The 23,953-nt window shown below is 42.1% G+C and overlaps 1 protein-coding gene and 1 pseudogene across 12 annotated transcripts in view; one reads left to right on the forward strand and one right to left on the reverse strand.

The window, feature by feature from the left end:
- Positions 1 to 23,953, reverse strand: part of PTPRT (protein tyrosine phosphatase receptor type T) — a 1,113,287-nt gene that overhangs the window by 764,712 nt on the left and 324,622 nt on the right. The window lies entirely within an intron of this gene.
- On the forward strand, positions 15,615 to 16,334 carry LOC122448502 (annotated as a pseudogene).

Genomic DNA, 23,953 nt, shown 5'->3' on the forward strand with positions numbered 1-23,953 from the left:
GAGACCAAAAAACCAGTTAGACCTGGGAGTGGGGATGGTACTGGAGAGAAGTCTATAAAAGGTAAGTTTGGATGAATTCTGTCTATCAATTTGTAAAATCTAAAATAGGGGGAGGAGCCAAGATGGCGGAGGAGTAGGACGGGGAGACCACTTTCTCTCCTACAAATTCATCAAAAGAATAACTGAACGCAGAGCAAACTTCGCAAAACAACTTCTGATCGCTAGCTGAGGTCATCAGGCGCCCAGAAAAGCAGCCCATTGTCTTCGAAAGGAGGTAGGACAAACTATAAAAGATAAAAAGTGAGACAAAAGAGCTAAGGACGGAGATCCGTCCTGGGAAGGGAATTTTAGGCGGCATTGCTTGGGGTAGGGTCCGGGCCTGAGTGCCCTGAGGACAATCGGAGGGAGCTTCTGTGAGTTGCCAACTCGAACTGTGGGAGACCAAAGGAGAGAGAGTAAATTAAACCGCCCGAACACACTGCCGGCCATTCGCAGAACAAAGAGACCGAGAAAATCCAGAGAAGAGCTCGCAGGCTGCGGACCGGCCCAGCCCCGCCGGAGGCAGGAGGCAGGGGGGAGGGGAAGGTCGTGGCGAGACACAGGGCGCAGGCACCCGACCGCCGCGGGCGGGGACTGGGGCTGGGGACGCGGAGGGCAGAAGGCGCAGGCACCCGATTGGCGCCAGAGGAAACTGAGCCTGGGTCCGTGGAAGGGAGTGGGCGCGCCACACCTGGGGAGAGTGCGCCCACCAAGCCCCTGGCTGCCTGGACCGCTCTGACGGGGAAGGCACAGAGAGCAGGCGCAGCTTTTCGCTCCGCGCTTTTGTGGAACACCCGAGGGCTGGAACCTCGCGCAGCGCGGGCCGCGCTCCATATAGAACAGCCGGGAGCCTGAGCAGCGAAGACTGAGAAAGCGGCGTTGGCCCCTCCCGGCAGCGCCAGCCCGTCCCCACGGCGCAAGCCCGTCCCCACAGCGCCAGCCCATCCCTGCAGCGCCAGCCCCTCCCTGCAGCGCCAGCCCCTCCCTGCCCCGCAGAGCGACAGAACTAGCTACCTGAATAAGAGTCCACCTCTGCCCGCCTCTGTCAGGGCGGAAATGAGGCTCTGAAGAGACCTGCAAACAGAAGCCAAATAAACGAAGGGAACCGCCTCAGAAGGGACTGGTGCAACAGATTAAAATCCCTCTAGAAAACACCGACTACACCGGAAGGGGCCTGTAGATATCGAGAAGTGTAAGCTGGAACGAGGAGCTATCTGAAACTGAGCCGAACCCACACTGACTGCAACAGCTCCAGAGAAACTACTAGATATAATTTTACTTTTTTCTCTCTTTTTTTTCTTTTTTATTATTTTTCTTTTTTATTTTTTCTCTTTTATTTTCCTTTAAAATTCCCTATTACTCCCCCATTACTCCTTAACTTTCATTTCCATAGATTTTTACGATTTTTTTAATTAGGGAAAAAAAATTTTTTTTTTCTTTTTTTCTTTTCTTTTTTTTCTCTTCTTTTTTTTCTTTCCTTTTTCTCTTCTATTTTCTATTTTTCTTTTTCTCTTATTTCTTTTAAAGTCCTCTAGTACTCCTCTACTACTCCTTAATTTTCATTTTCAATACACTATAACCTAAAAAAAAAAAAAAAAAGAAGAAAAGCCCTATTTTTAAACCGAAGATTATTCTCTCCCAATCTTGACTCTCTGTTTTCTACCTCAGAACACCTCTATTTCCTCCTTTCCCCTTCTCTTCCAAATCCAATCTGTGAATCTTTGTAGGTGACTGGGCTACGGAGAACACTCTGGGAACAGACAGCTGCGTAGATCTGTCTCTCTCCTCTTGAGTCCCCCTTTTTCTCCTCCTGCTCATCTCTATCTCCCTCCTCCCTCTCCCCTTCTTCATGTAACTCTGTGAACCTCTCTGGGTGTCCCTAACGGGGGAGAATCTTTTCGCCATTAACCTAGAAGTTTTCTTATCAGTGCTGTATAGTTGGAGAAGTCCTGAGACTACAGGAAGAATAAAACTGAAATCCAGAGGCAGGAGACTTAAGCCCAAAACCTGAGAACACCAGAAAACTCCTGACTACATGAAACTTTAAGTAATAAGTGACCGTCCAAAAGCCTCCATACCTACACTGAAATCAACCACCACCCAAGAGCCAATAAGTTTTAGAGCAAGACATACCAAGCAAATTCTCCAGCAAAGCAGGAACAGAGCCATGAACGTCAACATACAGGCTGCCCAAGGACACACCTAACACATAGACCCATCTCAAAACTCATTACTGGGCACTCCATTGCTCTCCAAAGAGAAGAAATCAAATTCCACACACCAGAACACTGACGCAAGCTTCCCTAACCAGGAAACCTTGACAAGCCAATCGTCTAACCCCACCCACTGGGTAAATCCTCCACAACAAAAAGGAACCACAGACCTCCAGAATACAGAAAGTCCACTCCAGACACAGCAATCTAAACAAGATGAAAAGGCAAAGAAATACCCAACAGGTAAAGGAACAAGAAAAATGCCCACCAAGTCAAACAAAAGAGGAGGAGATAGGGAATCTACCTGAAAAAGAATTTAGAATAATGATAATAAAAATGATCCAAAATCTTGAAAACAAAATGGAGTTACAGATAAATAGCCTGGAAACAAAGATTGAAAAGATACAAGAAATGTTTAATAAAGACCTAGAAGAAATAAAAAAGAGTCAATTAAAAATGAATAATGCAATGAATGAGATCAAAAACACTTTGGAGGGAACCAAGAGTAGACTAACGGAAGCAGAAGATAGGATAAGTGAGGTAGAAGATAAAATGGTGGAAATAAATGAAGCAGAGAGGAAAAAAGGAAAAAGGATCAAAAGAAATGAGGACAACCTCAGGGACCTCTGGGACAATGTGAAACACCCCAACATTCGAATCATAGGAGTCCCAGAAGAAGAAGACAAAAAGAAAGGCCATGAGAAAATACTTGAGGAGATAATAGCTGAAAACTTCCCTAAAATGGGGAAGGAAATAGCCACCAAGTCCAAGAAACCCAGAGAGTCCCAAACAGGATAAACCCAAGGCGAAACACCCCAAGACACATATTAATCAAACTAACAAAGATCAAACACAAAGAACAAATATTAAAAGCAGCAAGGGAAAAACAACAAATAACACACAAAGGGATTCCCATAAGGATAACAGCTGACCTATCAATAGAAACCCTCCAGGCCAGAAGGGAATAGCAGGACGTACTGAAAGTAATGAAAGAGAATAACCTACAACCTAGATTACTGTATCCAGCAAGGATCTCATTCAGATATGAAGGAGAACTCAAAAGCTTTACAGATAAGCAAAAGCTGAGAGAATTCAGCAACACCACCAACCAGCTCTCAACAAATGCTAAAGGATCTTCTCTAAGACAGGAAATGCAGAAAGGTTGTATAAACGTGGACCCAAAACAACAAAGTAAATGGCAACGGGACCACACCTATCAATAATTACCCTAAATGTAAATGGGTTGAATGCCCCAACCAAAAGACAAAGACTGGCTGAATGGATACAAAAACAAGACCCCTATATATGCTGTCTGCAAGAGACCCACCTCAAAACAAGGGACACATACAGACTAAAAGTGAAGGGCTGGAAAAAAATATTTCATGCAAACGGAGACCAAAAGAAAGCAGGAGTCGCAATACTCATATCAGATAAAATAGACTCTCGAAATAAAGGATGTGAAAGAGAGACGAAAGGACACTACATAATGATCAAAGGATCAATCCAAGAAGAAGATAATAACAATTATAAATATATATGCACCCAACATAGGGGCACCGCAATATGTACGACAAACACTAACGAGTATGAAAGAGGAAATTAATAGTAACACAATAATAGTGGGAGACTTTAATACCCCACTCACACTATGGATAGATCAACTAAACAGAAAATTAACAAGGAAACACAAACTTTAAATGACACAATGGACCAGCTAGACCTAATTGATATCTATAGGACATTTCACCCCAAAACAATCAACTTCACCTTTTTCTCAAGTGCACACGGAACCTTCTCCAGAATAGATCACATCCTGGGCCATAAATCTAGTCTTGGTAAATTCAAAAAAACTGAAATCATTCCAGTCATCTTTTCTGACCACAGTGCAGTAAGATTAGATCTCAATTACAGGAAAAAAATTGTTAAAAATTCAAACATATGGAGGCTAATAACACGCTTCTGAATAACCAACAAATCATAGAAGAAATCAAAAAAGAAATCAAAATATGTATAGAAATGAATGAAAATGAAAACACAACAACCCAAAACCTATGGGACACTGTAAAAGCAGTGCTAAGGGAAAGGTTCATAGCATTACAGGCTCACATCAAGAAACAAGAAAAAAGCCAATAAAAACCTAACTCACAACCTAAAGCAATTAGAGAAGGAAGAAATGAAGAACCCAGGGGTAGCAGAAGGAAACAAATCTTAAAAATTAGGGCAGAAATAAATGCAAAATAAACTAAAGAGACCATAGCAAAAATCAACAAAGCTAAAAGCTGGTTTTTTTGAAAAAATAAACAAAATTGACAAACCATTAGCAAGACTCATTAAGAAACAAAGAGAGAAGAACCAAATTAACAAAATTAGAAATGAAAATGGAGAGATCACAACAGACAACACTGAAATACAAAGGATCATAAGAGACTACTACCAGCAGCTCTATGCCAATAAAATGGACAACTTGGATGAAATGGACAAATTCTTAGAAAAGTATAACTTTCAAAACTGAACCAGGAAGAAATAGAGATCTTAACAACCCATCAAAGCAAAAAGGAAATCGAAACTGTAATCAAAAATCTTCCTAGCAAACAAAAAGCCAGGACCAGAATGGCTTCACAGCTGATTCACCAAAAATTTAGAGAAGAGCTAACACCTTCTTACTCAACTCTCGCAGAAATTGCAGATGAAGGTAAGCTTCCAACCATTCTATGAGGCCACCATTACCCTAATTCCAAAACCAGACAAAGATGCCACAAAAAAAGAAAACTACAGGCCAATATCACTGATGAACATAGATGCAAAAATCCTTAACAAAATTCTAGCAAACAGAATCCAACAACATATTAAAAAAAATCATACACCACGACCAAGTGGGCTTTATCCCAGGAATGCAAGGATTCTTTAATATCCGCAAATCAATCAATGTAATACACCACATTAACAAATTGAAAGATAAAAAACATATGATTATCTCAATAGATGCAGAGAAAGCCTTTGACAAAATTCAACACTCATTTATGATTAAAACTCTCCAAAAAGCAGGAATAGAAGGAACATACCTCAACATTATAAAAGCCATATATGACAAAACCACAGCAAGCATCACCCTAATGGTGAAAAAAATTGAAAGCATTTCCCCTGAAATCAGGAACAAGACAAGGGTGTCCACTCTTACCACTACTATTCAACATAGTCTTGGAAGTGTTGGCCACAGCAATCAGAGCAGAAAAAGAAATAAAAGGAATCCAGATAGGAAAAGAAGAAGTAAAACTCTCACTGTTTGGAGATGACATGATCCTCTACATAGAAAACCCTAAAGACTCTACCAGAAAATTACTACAGCTAATCAATGAATACAGTAATGTTGCAGGATATAAAATTAACACACAGAAATCCCTTGCATTCCTATACACTAACAATGAGAAAACAGAAAGAGAAATTAAGGAAACAATACCATTCACCATTGCAACAAAAAGAATAAAATACTTAGGAGTATATCTACCTAAAGAAACAAAAGACCTATACATAGAAAACTATAAACACTGATGAAAGAAATCAAAGAGGACACAAACAGATGGAGAAACATACATGCTCAAAGGATTGGAGAATCAATAATGTCAAAATGGCTATTCTACCCAAAGCACAATCTTAGAATTCAATCGCATCCCTATCCAAGCTAACCAACGGTAATTTTTCACAGAAACTAGACCAAAGAATTTCACAATTTGTATGGAAATACAAAAAAACCTCGAATAAGCCAAAGTAATCTTGAGAAAGAAGAAAATGGAAATGGAGGAATCACCTTGCCTGACTCAGGCTCTACTACAAAGCCACAGTCTCAGACAGTATGGTACTGCACAAAGACAGAAACTATAGAATCAATGGAACAGAATAGAAAGCCGCAGAGATAAATCACCACGAACCTATGGACACCTTATCTTCAACAAAGGAGGGCAGGATATACAATGGAAAAAAAAAAACTCTTAACAAGTGGTCGCTGGATAACGGTGCATCCACTTGTAAAAGAATGAAATAGAACACTTTCTAACACCATACACAAAAATAAACTCAAATGGATTAAAGATCTAAATGTAAGACCAGAAACTATAAAACTCCTAGAGGAGAACATAGGCAAAACACTCTCCGACATAAATCACAGCAAGATCCTCTATGACCCACCTCCCAAAATATTGGAAATAAAAGCAAAACTAAACAAATGGGACCTAATGAAACTTAAAAGCTTTTGCACAAAAAAGGAAACTATAAGTAAGGTGAAAAGACAGCCCTCAGATTGGGAGAAAATAATAGCAAATGAAGAAACAGACAAAGGATTAATCTCAAAAATATACAAGCAACTCCTGCAGCTCAATTCCAGAAAAATAAATGACCCAATCAAAAAATGGGCCAAAGAACTAAACAGACATTTCTCCAAAGAAGACATACAGATGGCTAACAAACACATGAAAAGATGCTCAACATCACTCATTATTAGAGAAATGCAAATCAAAACCACAATGAGGTACCATTACACGCCAGTCAAGATGGCTGCTATCCAAAGTCTACAAGCAATCAATGCTGGAGAGGGTGTGGAGACAAGGGAACCCTCTTACACTGTTGGTGGGAATGCAAACTAGTACAGCCACTATGGAAAACAGTGTGGAGATTTCTTAAAAAACTGGAAATAGAACTGCCATATGACCCAGCAATCCCACTTCTGGGCATACACACTGAGGAAACCAGATCTGAAAGAGACACGTGCACCCCAATGTTCATCGCAGCACTGTTTATAATAGCCAGGACATGGAAGCAACCTAGATGCCCATCAGCAGATGAATGGATAAGGAAGCTGTGGTACATATACACCATGGAATATTACTCAGCCATTAAAAAGAATTCATTTGAATCAGTTCTAATGAGATGGATGAAACTGGAGCCCATTATACAGAGTGAAGTAAGCCAGAAAGATAAAGAACATTACAGCATACTAACACATATATATGGAATTTAGAAAGATGGTAACGATAACCCTATATGCAAAACAGAAAAAGAGACACAGAAGTACAGAACAGACTTTTGAACTCTATGGGAGAAGGTGAGGGTGGGATATTTCGAAAGAACAGCATGTATACTATCTATGGTGAAACAGATCACCAGCCCAGGTGGGATGCATGAGACAAGTGCTCGGGCCTGGTGCACTGGGAAGACCCAGAGGAATCGGGTGGAGAGGGAGGTGGGAGGGGGGATCGGGATGGGGAATACGTGTAAATCTATGGCTGATTCTTATCAATGTATGACAAAAAAAATAATAATAATAATAATAAAAAATTAAAAAAAAAAAAAAGAATTCCATTCCCACTTTTACTCTTTACCTAATTTTTCAACCTCTGTATGTTTTTACCCTGTGTTATTATAAATATGTTCATAGGTGTCCTCGGAATCTTTTTGAAACACATACACATATTCAAAAATAAATATTTTTATTCTTCTAAAAAAATAAAAATAAAAGTATTGCAATAAGAAAAATGGCAATGGAGAGCAAGATCAGGCTCAACTGTGAATACAGTGAAGACAGTGGGGATTTATAGCCAAGAAGCAGAGTGAGGGGGTCAAAGGGTGAAAATTTACTAAGAGGAGACATCAAGAAGAGGGAAGAAATCTCGCTAAAGTGACTTAATAGGATTCTTGCCAATGGCAAGCCAGGGTGATCAGATATCAATGGTGAGGGATGAAGAACTTGATCAGGTATCAAGGGTGATCAGATATCAAGGGATGGAGGGATTCTCACTATATTGGCTTAGCAGGATTCTTACTAAAGTTGGGCTAGGCAGGTCAAAACAAGATGGAGGTAGGAAGTGGGGGATAAGGTGAAGGCCTAGTTGAGAAAAGGGATCAGAGGAATCTAAACTGTGGTCAAGGAGTCTTTTTTTACCCCCAGTCTGCCACAAATCCTGTGCTGTGTGGCTGGTATTAACTAAATGTTCATTGTGCTAAGCTGAGAATCGATACTCAGAGTAGCCCTGCTTAACTTGAGCAAAGGTCCAGAGCTCTCTCTTTTTTGCTCTTCTTGAGCTGAAACAGCAAGAGTAGGTGCCCCAGTAGATGGTATCCAAGGGGCTGGGAGGAGGAGAGGAAGACAGGAAAATCCAACAGCCAAAATTAACCACAAATGCACACTATTTTCCCACAATTCCATAGCACCAAGGCTTTTCCAGGGCAATCATTTCAAATGCCTCTCATAGCCATATTGCAAAGAAGCTTATTTATCTTATTGTATTACAAATGGAGAAATGGACAATCCAGGAGGTTAAGTGTCATAGGTCATACACCCAGAATGTTTCACTTTACATTTATCTCTTACTATTTCCCCGGAATACAGTCTCAAAAATAAAAATGTCTAATGAGAAGATATGCACACTTTATATGTGCACTTTATATCTCCAGCAGATATTAAGTTGTCTTCCCTAAATAGTGTAACTTGCACTCATACCTGCCTGCTTCTCAGAAGTCTCACCAAGAGTGAACATATGTCTAACGGATCTTATGTCATTCTCATTGATTTGGAAGAGCTCTTTCAATATTAATAATATCAATCATTTGTTTTGTGTGTGTATGTGTATTGCAAATATCAGAATTCAGTTTGCTGTGAATCTTCTAATCTTTTTAATGGTATTTAGGAACAAATACATAAATATTTTTCTGCATTGCTTCTACCTTTAATGGTAACATCAGAAAACTGTCCTACTCTCAAAGATTAAAGATTTACATATGTGTCACATGTCCTGGATGCTTTCAAATTTTTATACTTAACTGGAATGTGTTATTATCTAAAATATATTTTGGTATATAATATGAAGTAAGACCCTAACTCAACTGATCCACATCCTTCCCTGGTGAGTTATCATTATAATTTCACCATGACTTGTTTCATTAACTGGAAATGTTAAGTTTATCTTAGCATACACACACACACACACACACACACACACACACACACACTCCTTTTTGAAAAATATTTTCTTCCATTTACCTCTTATTGGACTGCTATATGACATTTGGGCTTTAATTTAGTTGGTTTTGATTCCAGGATACTTTTCTAAACCTTAGAAGGAGTTGCTAAGCCCCCCCCCCCATTATTCACTTTTAATATCTGCTTCATGATCTGTGACAATTTTCCCAAATAAACCTTAAAATCATTTTATAACATTTGCTTATAAATCTGTATTAGATTGAGTTGACCAACAAGTTCATTCAGGTTTTCCCCACAACATCTTACAGAAAAACCTGAAGAAACTTTTGGGCCAACTCAATAATTCATATTATATATTTCAAATTAAACTGACAAGCATTAAAAATATCAAGTGTTCACATCCAAGAAATGGCTTCCTTCTAAAAACTCTTTGTAGTACCTCTCAATTTCTTTGCCTTTTCTATTTTGGGTGCTTTATAGAATTAATCCCTTTATGTTTTCAAGCCAGTTATTGTTAACATTTAGGAAATTGTTGATTTTGTATATTTATTCCCTACCTAGTCACCTTACTGGGCTTTTAAAGGGTACTAATGGTGTTTCACTTATTTCTCTTGGGTTTTGGGTAGTTAATAATATCCTTTGTGAATAATAACTTTATCTTTTTTTTCCATAATTATACTTCCAATTCTGCTCCTAGAAATCCCTGAATGAATGTGATAGTATTCACATGCATCCTTACATTTTTAGGATAAGGGTTGTTGATTTGGAATAAACATGCTCTAGCACATTAATAAAATCACTTTACATGACTTTTCAGGATGACAGTTATTCTCTGTGCACTCCATCCCCAATCCAGATCTGTCCCCACCCTACTCTGTTCTCTGAGTGTCTGACTTCCGTGATCTGCATCTTCCAGCCTCCCTCATCCCCTGCTTCTGGCTGAGCTGACAAATAGCAAGTACTGGCAGAAGACCAGAGAGTGAGAGGAATGAATTTTGGTGGTGGTCATGTTCTTCTATAGCCTGTCACGCTGTCTTGTAACACCATTCACAACCATTGCTCTTCGTCTGAGGGGTAGGAACAACTTACTACAGTGGTCAAGCCCCTTCCTACAGTGGTCAGCCCCTGGGCTTGTCACCATGTCTTGTTGATTCCCTTAATCCTGACCTCATGCCTATTTCATCAAACTCTTCATCAAGCCCTTCATATGCCATGCACATCTCACCCATATCTTCCCTTAATGGACTGATAAATTAGGACCCATTATTAAGTATTTTCAAATGTCTTCACAACATCTCAAAATGGTCAAAATATCTTTCTTTGTGACATTTAAACATTCAGTCATTCATTTATCTATTCAATTAAAAACTGAGTCTCTACTATGTGCTAATTGCTGTGGTAGGCACTGAGATTAGGACAGGGGGAGAAAGACAGATGAGCTCTCTGCCCCTGAAGTTCTCTTCAGAAAACAAATACAAAGACAATTATTTAATAATAAAATACTTAATATTACAATAGTGACTAAGAAAGAGTGTCTGACCAAGAGTAACAGAGGGGTTGTATTTAGAAAGGAGAGAACATTTATCACAAAAGGTGACATTTAAGTTGAGAAAGCACTGGGGAAGAGCCTTCCAGAAAGTGAGAGCAGCAAGTGCAAACGTCCTGAGGCATGAAGGAGCCTGGTGAGGCTGATAAACTGGCAGAAGGGGCATCAGGAAAGAGGATGCAATAGAGGACACGAACAAAAAGGCAGGCAGGAACCAGATCACTGATGCCAGACAGAAATACAGTGCAAGTCATGGTGCTGTAATTTTAAGCTTTTAGTAGCCACAGTAAAAGGAAAGGTAAAAATAAATAGGTGAGATTTATCTTTAAAGTGTTTTATGTAACCCAATATACCTAAGATAGTATCTCTTCAACATTTAAACAATGTAAAATATTAATAAGACTGCATGTGTGTATATATACACTATACCTATAAATGTGTGTATATATATACATATTTATTATATACATATACATAATATATACATATATATTTACATATACATGTGTATATACATACATATATATATATGATACATTTTTGAGATGTGGTATGCATTTTACAGGTTTCCATGGTGGCTCAGATGGTAAAGAATCTGCCTGCAATGCAGGAGATCCAGGTTCAATCACTGGGTCAGGAAGAAGGAAACAGCAATCCACTCCAGTATTCTTGCCTGGAGAATTCCATGGAAGGAAGAGCCTGGCAGGCTACAGTCCATGGGGTCACAGAGTCAGACATGACTGAGTAACACACACAGGTGCATTTTACACCTAGAGCACATCTCAGTTTGGACTGGCCATATTTCAAGGACTCAATAGCCCCATGTGGCTGCTGGCCACTGTCCCAGTCAGCACAGGGCTAGCTCATGCCCGTCACGCCTGGTGACAGAGGAGGTGGGTCAGGAGGGGCAGGACATGCGCAATCCATCTCTACGCTACCAGCATCAAGCCTGGCACGCAGTAGGTGCTTGATGTGAAGTGTGCTGCGCAGAGCAACAGGAAACCTGCAGAGAGATGCTAGGTCCTACAAGTGGAGAAGTGTCACCGAGAGCCCTCAGGTACCTGCTTTAGGAAGCTGGGTCTATTCTGGGTCTGGACGCTGGAGTCCGCCCGCTGGGTCTCCTACTGTGGAGGCCGCCCAGGGCCGCCTCTCCTGTGGCTGGGGCACTTGGCACAGCTGCTCCCTTAATTCAGAAAGATCACACAGCACCACATGCCAAGAGTGGCAGGGAGGAAGCCCATTAGCATTCATTGTACACAGCTTTTCATTTGGAAAAGCACCTCAAATGTGCCGATCCACATTGCTTTGCTTCATTTTTCAACATTCATGAGTGTAATTGCATTTATTTTTCTCGTCAAGACTGCAAAACAAGTGATAATTTACTATATTACAGCCCATATCGGCTGGGTTTATAGCCACAACAGTTCTAATCTGCCCTAGAAGGGCTGGGTTGGGTAAACAGGGGTGGTCTTTTTAGCAGAGAAAAATCTATATCTTTGCAACAGGAAGCTTGTTCATCAGGCCAGCTGTTCAACAGGTCACAATAATAGTGACAACAACTAACCCTTAGAGAGACACTGAACTCACGAAGCAGGTTCACCTCCACTATCTTGATTGCTTTTTATAGTAATAAGGTGAGGCAGACATGTACTTCCATTCCTATGTCACAGAAGAAGAGACTGAGATTCAGAGAGGTCCTCAGTCATCCATGGTAATAGGTTGGTGAACAGCAGAAGTGAAGTTCAAACCTGGATACCCAAGATAGGAACCCCCCTGCTTTGTCTATGGTGCCACATGGCAGTACCTGAGCTCTGGCAAAGCCTGAAACCCTACAGTTATGCTGGCAGAAGTGAAGTGGGCATGCTCTTAAAATGGTTCAAATCTGACGTGCCCACAGCATCTGTGATCACTGCGAAGACTTATTTCCTTGAATCTACCCTTGCAGAACGCTGACTTTCAAGGTTCACATCTCTATTGAAGGGCCAATCCTGGTACACCCCATTTGGGGCTATCTAGACATGAAAGCGGGAAAGCACAGTCCAGCCTTGTGTCTGAGGATCACTCCCAGAGGATGCTCTCATCCCCTTGAAAGCAGAAGCTGAGCCCAAGTGATGCTCAGACTTCAGGTCATAAATACTAATGAATTAATGACTAATTTTACAACTGATCAACAGGACTCAGCCCTAAAAGCTTACAGATCTGTTAACCTCATTTCCTAAGCAAGATGAAAGTAGTAGATAGGTCAGTGATGGCCAGACTCTCATCTCGTCTTCCACCCCCTAATTATAACAAACTGGAGAAGAGAAACAAGAAGAGCTGGTTATGCCCTAAGGGATCTGAGTGGCATAGGGAAGACCACATAAAACCTAGATTGCAGGCATAAGCGGTTGCTTTGGCAAGGTGGGGCATCTCCTGGGGTCCAGCCCACCTCCCCAGCTCCCCGTGAGGCAGGGAAGAGGGGCTAGGGAGGAACTGCAGCGTCAGAAGATTCCAGAGCTGAAGTGGGTTCAGGAAGTGGGTCCAGGCACCTGGCCAAGGTGCTCTAGTCCACAGGGTGTGCCTCCCCCACCCCTGTCCTGTCCCTTCCCTACAGTCAGACCATCTTCCCCTCTGGGGTATGGCTCTCTTGACACGGGCAAATGTGCCTTCATGAGCGCTCTCCCACCCCCAGCCAGGGGAAAATGACCAGGCCCAGCCATTCAAGGACCAGGAAAGCACATTGGACAAGGGACCTCTGACAGCGACCCTTAGTACAAAGGGCCTAAAAGGGTTTCAAAGGCCAGCTGGAGTGACAGTGTCACAGCACACGCATGCACACACGCGCACACACAGATCTCAGGCCTGATAAGACCTCCGTTATTCCTTCAGTAGAAACAGGTTAACACCCACCCCCCACGGTGAGCCCGAGCTGAGACAGCACAGGAAGGAGGCACAGGGGCCACAGAGAGCGCTGACCACGTGCCCCTGAACCATGCATCTGTTCCGTGTTCTCGTGTTATCTCGTTTCACCTCCACATCCTCCAATCACATTACCTTCATCTTCTAGGTTACGGAAAATCAGAGCCATACCGAAACTAAACAGCTTGGTTTAAGGTGTCCCTCTGGCTGGGCCACCTCTGAATTCTGTGTACATTTTGAGTAGCCTTTCCAAACATCAACTATTCAGAGAATTAAGAGCAGAGGTTACTGATGTTTCATTTCCAACGCAGGAAAACAGTCCTTCAATTCAAGCAAATAAGCTCTCTGTTATTATTTTCCATACTGCAAAGCCTAACTGTTTAGTCCAAAGTCTTGAAAATCGAGCTTGGAAGGCTGACATTTTGCTTGAAATGGTCAAAATCAGATAATTGTTTCATTCATCATGGGTGTTAAATGCACTTTTTCTTCTAATTGCCGCCTCTACGCAGCAAAGAAAAATGAGATTAAATGTTCAAAGTTTGGAATGATAACTAGTGGGTGGCCTGGTGGCCCACAGGCTTGCATGCTCCATCTGCTCTGGCTAACCCTGTCTTACCTCACTTCCACGTACATTTTAGATTTTCCTAGTTCCTGTTTCTTGAAGTCCCCGATAATACAACAAATTATGCAGCAGCAGAACTGCCTCACAGAATGCGCACGCTGTTAGAAGCATGGGAGGGGGGTGACACTCAGGGCCCCTCGTTGTATGCGCAAGGTCAATGGGGCCCAGTGAGGCTAAGCAATTGACTCCAGGCCACACAGCTAGGCACTGACGCAGCAGGCCCAGAACCCAGGCCTCCTTAAACCCACAGGGTACACAGTGCTTTGAACCAAAGCCTGTATTTCAGCCATATCTGATTTTCTGTTTCCTTTAATCCTGTTTCCAAGTAGCTCATGTTTCAATCTTCTGTAAACTTACTTATTCAATATTAAATGAAGGCATATTGGCTGTCAGGGCTGGTTCTAAGGCTGGAGGACGCAAAGCTCTGAACAGGAAAGTTGATTCTTGGCCTGATGGAGCTTATATTTGATTGAGGAAGAGGGGTGTTAAATGCAAAATTACATGTGGCTCCACTGCATTAGTCTCTCTAGATGCATAGCCTGGAGCCAGGTCTGGAGACACAAACAGAATTCTGAGACCTGGGTGGTACCCCAGGCAAAGGACAGGAAGAAATCATAGAAACTGGAAAGAAGGGGCACCCCCAGGGCACATGCCTGGATAAGGCTCTATCTCCTCATCAAGCTCCTGGCCCTCTGTCCACCCCCTGCAGCGTGGGAATTGCCAGTTCTGCTCTCTGCCCCATCTCTCCTCATTCTCTGGGAAGTCCTGACCTTGGTCCAGAGGTTACCAAGCAGACCTCAGAGCAGACTGCTCGTCACTGGTGGAACAGTCATTCCAACTCAGATCACTCTGATTTCCAAGTTTACGTTCTATTTGCTTCTTCCCCGTAAAAAGAACACAGGGGACCTTCCTCACTGAGGACACAATGTCCTGGAGACTGTGTCTTAGAGTTTTGCATCATTTCGACCCTTCTAAGCTCTTCTGTCACCAGCAAAACCCATTAGCAACTCCAAGGAGATAAAAATAGAATTGGGGTAATAAAATAAAGAAAGTGAAAATCGTTTAATCGTGGCCAACTCTTTGCGACCCCACGGACTATAGACTGCCAGGCTCCTCCATCCATGGAATTCTCCAGGCCAGAATACTAGAGTGGGTAGCCGTTCCCTTCTCCAGGGATCGTCCCAACCCAGGAACAGAACCAGGTCTCCAGCATTGCGGGCAGCTGAGTCACCAGGGAAGCTCATAAAATAAAACAAAGTCTAGCCCTCTAGGAAAGGACGCGAGGGGAACAGGCAGCCAGTCGGTTCCCGCGTGTCCTGTGACTCCGCGGCATGGTCGTCAAGAAGATTGCCCTTTTCGGCGCCACCGGCAACACCGGGCTCACCACGCTGGCGCAGGCGGTGCAAGCAGGCTATGAGGTGACGGTGCTGGTGCGGGACCCCTCCAGGCTGCCCTCAGGGGCCCCAGCCGGCCCACGTGGTGGTGGGTGACGTCCGGGAGCCGGCTGACATGGACAAGACTGTGGCTGGGCAAGATTCTGTCGTCGTGCTGCTGGGCACCCGCAATGACCTCAGTCCTACCACAATGATGTCTGAGGGTGCCCAGAACATCGTGGCGGCCATGAAGGCCCATGGCGTGGACAAGGTTGTGGCCTGCACCTCGGCCTTCCTACTGTGGGACCCTTCCAAGGTGCCCCCAAGACTGCAGGATGTGACTGATGACCATGTCCGGATGCACAAGGTACTCCAGCAGTCGGGCCTGAAGTACGTGGCCGTGATGCCACCACATATAGGAGACCACCCATTGACTGGGGCCTACACAGTGACCCTGGATGGACGAGGGCCCTCGAGGGTCATCTCCAAACACGACCTGGGCCACTTCATGCTGCGCTGCCTCACCACTGATGAGTACAACGGGCACAGCACCTACCCCTCCCACGTGTATGAATAGGGCTCTGGCCCTGTCCGGGAGGACAGCATCCTGTGAAACAGAGAACAAAGAAAGGGGGCAATAAAACTAGAGCCAAGAGCTTCAGATTACTCTAGAGGATCCACATCTAAAAAATAAAAACAAAGTCTAACCTTTCGGGGTTTCTTTTCCTTTACACTTAGTCTAGTTTCACCTGCTCACAGTGGGGCACAAGCAGAGGCCTGCACCGGACCCTTCTGACCAGAGTCCCTCGAGTGAAAAGGCTGCACCTAACAGCACATCGCCTGGGTGTGCCATCTATGTAGAAGCCCTGCACATACATGTCACTGCAAGGCAAGGTGGTGACGGCAGACCATGTGCAGAAGCATTGTGCACATGCTTCAGTTCAATATGGTGGCAGTGGGCCATGAGCAGAGATGCTGCACACGACCTCAATTCAAGATGGCGGCAGTAGGCTGCATGCTACACCCAGATCTGGAGCCATGACCATCACAGCTGCACCTGACCCACGAGAATTCCACCCCCCTCCCCACGGCCCCACTGACAGGAACCCTATAAAGCAGCCCCACCACTGGCCTTTTGGGAAGAGCACGTGCTCAAGCAGTGGTCCTCAAACTCATTGGCACCAGGGGCCAGTTTCATGGAAGACAATTTTTCCACGGACTGGCAGAGGGAGGGGATGGTTTCAGGATGATTCAAGCACATTTATTGTGCATTTTACTTCTATTATTATTACATCAGCTCCACCTCAGATCATCGGCATTAGATCCCAAAGGTTTGGGACTCCTGCTCTAGAGCGTGAACTCAAAACGTCTCCATTCTTAGATTGAGAATAAAGCTTTCCTTTGCTGCTGAATGAACTCAGTCTTGTTCTATTGGCTCCAACACCACCAAGCAGGAGGAACCTTCTTGGGGGCTCAACTCAAAAGGGTCAGTAACACTTTCACACATCACTGGGGCTGGAAGTATAGAAACTACATCTTCCTGGTAATTGTGGTAAAAACACTTCAGTTTTACCATCTTAATCATGTTTCAAGTGTACAGTTCAATAGTGTTAGCTACATGCACTCCGTGGTATAACCGACCTCCAGACTTTTTCATCTTGCAAACCCGAAACTCTGAACCCAATTGGAACAGAACTTCCCACGTCCCCCTCTCTGGCTTATTTCACTTAGGAGAATGTCCTCAAGATTCACCTATCTTGTAGAATGTGGCAGGATTTTCTTCTTTTTTAAGACTGAATAATATTCTCTTGCATATATAGAGAATCTTTTCTTGATCCATTCATCCACTGATGGACATCGGAGCTGCTTTCACCTCTTGGATACTATGAATAAAGTTGCAAGGAGTATAAATGTGTCAATATTGCTTTGATTCCTTTCAGTTCTTCTGGATATATACACTCAGAAGTAGGAATGCAGGATCACACTGTAATTTTATTAACTGTTAATGAAAACTTAATACTGTTTTCCATAGCAGTTGAATTAGTTTACATTCCTATCCTCAATCCACAAGGGCTCCAATTTCTCCAAATCCTTGCCAACACTTATTATTTTCTGTTTTTAAAAAAAAATTGCAATTACATTATTACTAATATGGCCATTCTAATGCATGTGAGATGATATATCATTGTGGTTTTCATTTGTATTTCTCTAATGGTCTATTGCACATCTTTTAAAATGTCTGTTGGTTACTTCTACTTATCTTCTTTGCAGAGGTGACTATTCAAGCCCTTTGCCCATTTTTCTATCATTATTTGCTTCTTTATTGTTGGGTTGTAAGAGTTTTTCATCTATTCTGGATATTAACTCTTCATACACATAAGATTTATAAATATTTTCTCCCATCCATAGGTCATCTTAGTTTATTGCTTCCTTAGATTCACAGAGGTTTCTAAGTTTGATGCAGTCCCATTTGTCTATTTTTGCTTTTGTTAAATCTCCTTTTGGTGTTAAATCCAAAGAATCATTGCCAAGGCCAATATTATGAAGGTTTCCTCTTATGTTTCTTCTAGGAGTTTCATTGTCTCAGTCTTATGTTTTTAGCTTTTTAATCTATTTCAAGTTAATTTTTAAGTATGGTAAGCACACATAGATTATTATTTCTTACATATTTTTGTTGTTATGGTATAAGATAAGAGTCTAGCTTCATTCTCTGGCATGCAGATATCTAGTTTTCCCAACATAATCTTTGCAGAGACTGTCCTTTCTCAATCACATCATCTTTGCATCTTGTTGAAGACTACTTAACCATATGTGAGGGTTTCCCAAGGTTTTATGAGACTATCCAGAGGTTTTATAATACCCAACATCAAACATCTTCTTGATTGAAATACCTAGGGTGGTTTCTATTTTCCCACTTAAATCCCAACTAACAGAGTCATCATGCTTATATGTTTCAGCGGCTATAGCTGAAAAGCCTCTTTCCACCTATAAATCTTATTCTAACCCTGAAAACTCTCAACACTCTTAACAAAGGGCATAGAATACTTTTGCTTGTCTGTAGCTTTAACAAGTTGCTTCACTAATAAAGAGTAATGATCTCAAATCTGAGAAAGTACAACTTGAGTTAATGATGAACACTCAGGTAAGAAAGCAATTTTAAAAGAATTGGAACATTCGAGGAAGATTTTTAAAACTGTTTGTTTGAACAACTGTTCCTTTCCAAAGCTGAAGTGTAAAGTGTTAGCACAGAGCACAGTGGGGAGACTAGAGGGATTAAGAAGGGGATAGAAGAAGAACAGGATGTCTTTTTTTAGAAAAAAGAAAGAAAAGGAAATTTTCTGTCAATGACCAAATGTCTCACTAATCAGCAATTGTGGGAAACTTAAATCTGAAAAGATGCACCCATGATACTAAGGGGGGCACGGGGTCAATCACTACAGCTCTGCTGACCTGTCTGAGGATGGAGCAAGTACCGTCCACTCATCTGGGAGACTTATCTTCTTGGGCCCCATCTCCACACACTCATGAAGACAAATTTCTCCTTCAGGAATCACAAGTAGCTTCATGACTGACAGATAGGAAGACAGCAGACAGCAGGAGGGGGTGGGGGGTGGGGCAGAGTCTCTAGGACAAAAGAATTTTTCACAGATGTTCTATTTTGTAAATGTTATCAGTTAATTCCTACATTTAAAAAAGGTCTCCTTTTCTTTTCGAATCACAAATTACAAATTAAAGAATGCTAGAGTCAGAGGAAATTGACGCCCCATTCAATATGTAAGGTAAACAGAGGTGGTGCTTGTCCCAAGGTTACACAGCATGTTAATGGCAAAGCTAGGACTACAACTCAGGATTCCTTATTTTTAAACTTATTTCATAGAAAAGGATAAAGGAAGCACAGAGGAAAAACTGTTGGCCTGCTGAGAGTCTCAGGTTAGCGGCAGAGCTGGGACAGGCCCTCTGGGACATCCCCCTACCCACGTGACAGAGGGCCAGGCTAACCAGAGGCCTGCTCCCAGCCTCATCAGGGTCCTGGTGGGGAAATGCAAAGAAAACAAAGGAAGAAAGCACCGAAGGGGCCCCAGCGATGCCCCAGACTACTCCTCAGTCAGGAAAACAAGGTTCAGAGGGTCAGTCGGCACAGCGAGGCAGGGACAAAGTCCTACGTGAGTGTTACAAAAGGTGGTAATGCTGGGAGACATCGGCATGAGCCACTGGTGGGCGGCTTTGGTTCAAATCCCGTCTCTGCCATTAACTACCTCTGTGATTCAGGTCAAGTTACTTAATCTCTTCATGCCTCCATTTCCCCATGTGCAAATATGGAACAAAATGGTACTGATACTACCTAGGGTTGACGTCAACCATAAAGGAGAAAAGACATTTAAAATGCCTGGCACATCATAAGTGCTTGGTAAATGCCAGCTGTTTTTATCATTGAAGGAAAGTATCCCTGTGGGTGGGAGCGCTATTGGTCCAGTCAAAATCTGGAAATATAGGACAGCACTGAACAACAGAAATATAATGTTAGCCATGTAGCTAATTTTAAACTTTGGAGTAGCAATGTTAAAAAGTAAAAGAAACGAGTTAATTTAAATAATTATTGATCTAATCCAGTATACCTAAAATGTGTGTGTGCTCAGTTGCTCAGTCATGTCCAATTCTTCGCGACCCCATGGACTGGAGCACACCAGGTTCCTCTGTCCATGGAATTTTTCAGGCAAGAATATTGGAGAGGGTTACCATTTCCTCCTCCAGGGGATCTTCCTGACCCAGGGATCAAACTCATGTCTCCTGCATCTATTGTATTGGTAGGAGGATTTTTTATCACTGAGTCATCTGGGAAGCCCTGTATGTCTAAAACACAATTGTTTTAACATGTAGTCAATATAAAAATTATAAATGAGATTTTTAAAATTTTTTTTAAAATCTGGTGTGTATTTTACACATAAAGGACCAACCATATTTCAAGTGCTCAACAGCCACATGAGGCTGGTGGCCATCGTATTGGACTCTGTAGGTTCAGGATACTCCCAAGTAGGATTACAATGTACTGTTGGGCTTTCCAGATTACTGGACCCTATATTATGGAGTCACAGAACCATGTTATTTCACTAAATTACCCCCAAAAAACTGTGCTTAAATTAAACTACAATTTTTCCTTCTCTTATCAAATCTCTCATAATATATTGAACTACAATTCAACAACTTGAACTACAATTCAAATTACTATCATTTTCAAAACACAAAGAAAGCCAGTTTTCTCATTGAAGACAAGGCAATCCATATATTCAAAAAGAAGGTGTCTACTTGGAGGACCCCCGGCCTCTGGAGAAACAGCCCCATCAGATAAACAAACCAAGAAAACAGCACCCACTGCTCTGGGCTGGCATCACCATGACCTTCCTCTCAGGCTGTCTTGGGAGTGGCTGGGGTGGAAGCAGCAGGAGACTGAGGAGGCATGAGGGGAGTCCAGTGAGATGTCTCTAATGCCTGAGACATCCATGATGTTCCCTTCTGAAAAACCATTCAAAACAACACACAGGCTGGTTATGTCTGCATTCAGGTGGACACTGATGGCCTCAGTCAACTCAACAAGCCAGCAGGATGGTCAACCCTCAGTGACGGGACGTAGGGCTTCCCCCTCATTCTCTCAAAAAGAAGACCCCACAATAAGGTTTCAGGCAACTTCAGTTTTCCACACGTGAATAAAGCAGCCAAATGGCATCTAAATTAGTACTATGGAGTCCTACAATAACAAATTTATTACACATCCATATTTAAATCACGTTTCATAGGATAACATATTACCTCAAAAATAAGTCGGGGCTCAGAGCCCAGACTCTAGAACCAAACTGCCTGGATTCAAAGCTCAGCTCCTCTGTTTACTATTAAGCATGAGGTGAGTTCCTCAATATTCTGGGCCTCAGTTTCTTCATGTGTAAAATATGGGTAATAACAGTACCCAGCAGTAGTGCTGAAGCATGAAAAGAGTTAAAAACACATAAAGCCTTTAGAACGTCATCCAGTAAGTGGTATACATGTATTAGCTAAAGAACAGTGGTTTATCTGTCACCAGCGCATTCCACTTCTCCATGCATGGTTCTTTCTAGGCTCACTCTGTTCTCTCTGTTAAAAAAAAAAAGTTCTTTTCTGCTTGACCTTTGAGACCCTTGCATATCTCATGGTGTGTGCGTTGGGGGGTATCCTCCACATTGCAATAACAGGCTTCCTCCTGTTCCCGTAGACTCTGTCCCGTCCTCTTGCAATAATCCTTCAAATAAAGTCTCTCCTTATTTAAGCCTAGAGATATTTGTTAATTTGACAACTGTTATTTAAAAGGCTGTGTGTTCCATAAATAACAATTTAATGTATAGCAGAGGAAACTATATTCAATATCTTGTAGTAACCTATAATAGAATTGAATCTGAAATAATATGCATGGATAACTGAATCACTTTGCTGTAACCTGAAAGTAACACAATATTTTAAATCAATGACACGTCAATTTAAAAAAAAAAAAGTGTGTTCCTCTGTATCTCATAGACTAAAGCAACCCAAATAGCACAAAATTTTGCTCCCAAAACAGTGGTTTATGATCCATTCCCATATATTAATAGAAACTTTCAAACTCTTCACATCTGCCAGTGACATCTTGGTTTGTCATCAGAGGAAGCACTTTTTTAGTTGAGCGGCATGGGTCTACATCACCTTAATTCATTGATACCATTTGGATACAATACTTTTTAATCCCGGTATGATGTCATAGGAAACTGAAGGTCAAGGCAAGCATCTATGTGAGTATTAGAACAGATATGTTTTCCCATTTATCTGACAAACGTTAAGTCTCACCACTGCAAAGATCCCCTGTAACTTTTCCAAGCTATTCTTGGAGCTTGTCATTATTTGGTCTCTCCTTGAAAAATACTACTAAACTTGTCTTCAATTCCCTTGCCTTTTTCCCCTACCACTTCTGTTCATCCCTGTAAGTGTCCTAAACTAGCACTGACTGGGCTCACTACAGGGTGACGTCATTTTCCCAATTAATTTTATAGCTCACAGAACATAAAAAAGCATCCCATGATAGGACATGCTTTGTAAGTACTTTTCTGAGAGCTATTTGGAGGCAGAGATCTCGCCTTTTACTTGAGTATCTGAGGTGTATTTTGGCTTTTATCCTTTCTTCTCTCACTGCCATTTGCTGGGTGTCAGTTAAACAAACTACAGTGCCTGTATTCAATGGGATACCAAGCAGCCCTGGAAGGTGAAAGTTAGATCTGAACACAAGGGTCTGAAAAGAGACCAATGGCCCAGCTGCGCGGGAGCCACGACCCTACACGGGACTTGCATTCTAAAGAGGCGCCAGAGTGAGGCAACTGACTGTAGGGCCCACGGGGCTGGAAGCCATACATCCTGCAGGCAAATCCCAGCTCCACAGCAAGCCTGCAAGTCCTTTATCTTTTGGTGCCTCCAGTTCCCTCATTTGTAAAATGAAGATCATAATATCTATATCAGAGGACTGTTACAAGGATTAAATGAGCTAATATATTTTAAGTGTTTAGGATAGTACCTGCCACACAATAAATACAATACAAATATCACTTCCTACTATCTTTGTTACTATAATCAAATACATATATGCTCTGACTTCCTCCTCCTCCTTCTCTCCCTTCCCTTTCTCCCTCCCTCTCTTTCTTGACACACATCCATTTGTTGACAGTAATATTTGAGAGAACAAAGACAGGGGTGGAGAAAGCTCATTTATTTATATGTACAAATTCAGCATTTCTTTAAGAATGAATATACTATATTTTATCATTAAAGAGGGGAAAATGTATTGACTCAACAGTAACTAAATGGGAACATAAGAGATTATTGCTTTAAACCAATCAATCATAATATCAAGAGTGATTAAGGCCACCATTCTTCCTGATCAATTTAATGTAAACATGACATTAAAAAACAAACAAAAAAAAAACACAGCAGTTTCAGATTTTAAATAAGTCACATTTCTCCAACGGGGAGCCTCTTCATGGGTCACAAGCCAACCTACACATGTGTAAGAGTGGATGAGGCCCCAGAGTGAAGACAGGATAATCCCCAGGGTCCCTTTATTTTCCCCAAGAATCAACTCCAGATCAAAGAAGGCCTGACCAGCCAGGCCGCAGCCTCAACAAGCTGAGTGGAGGTATTTGGGGTGTGAAAGCTACAGACGCTCCAGGTCCTGTGAAAAACGCCAAAGAAAGAAGCAGCCTCTCATGGTTCTTCCACAAATTTTCAGACATCATTTCTCTCTTG

The sequence above is a fragment of the Cervus canadensis genome, chromosome 10 (assembly GCF_019320065.1).
Source record: "Cervus canadensis isolate Bull #8, Minnesota chromosome 10, ASM1932006v1, whole genome shotgun sequence".
NCBI classification, from domain to species: Eukaryota; Metazoa; Chordata; class Mammalia; order Artiodactyla; family Cervidae; genus Cervus; species Cervus canadensis.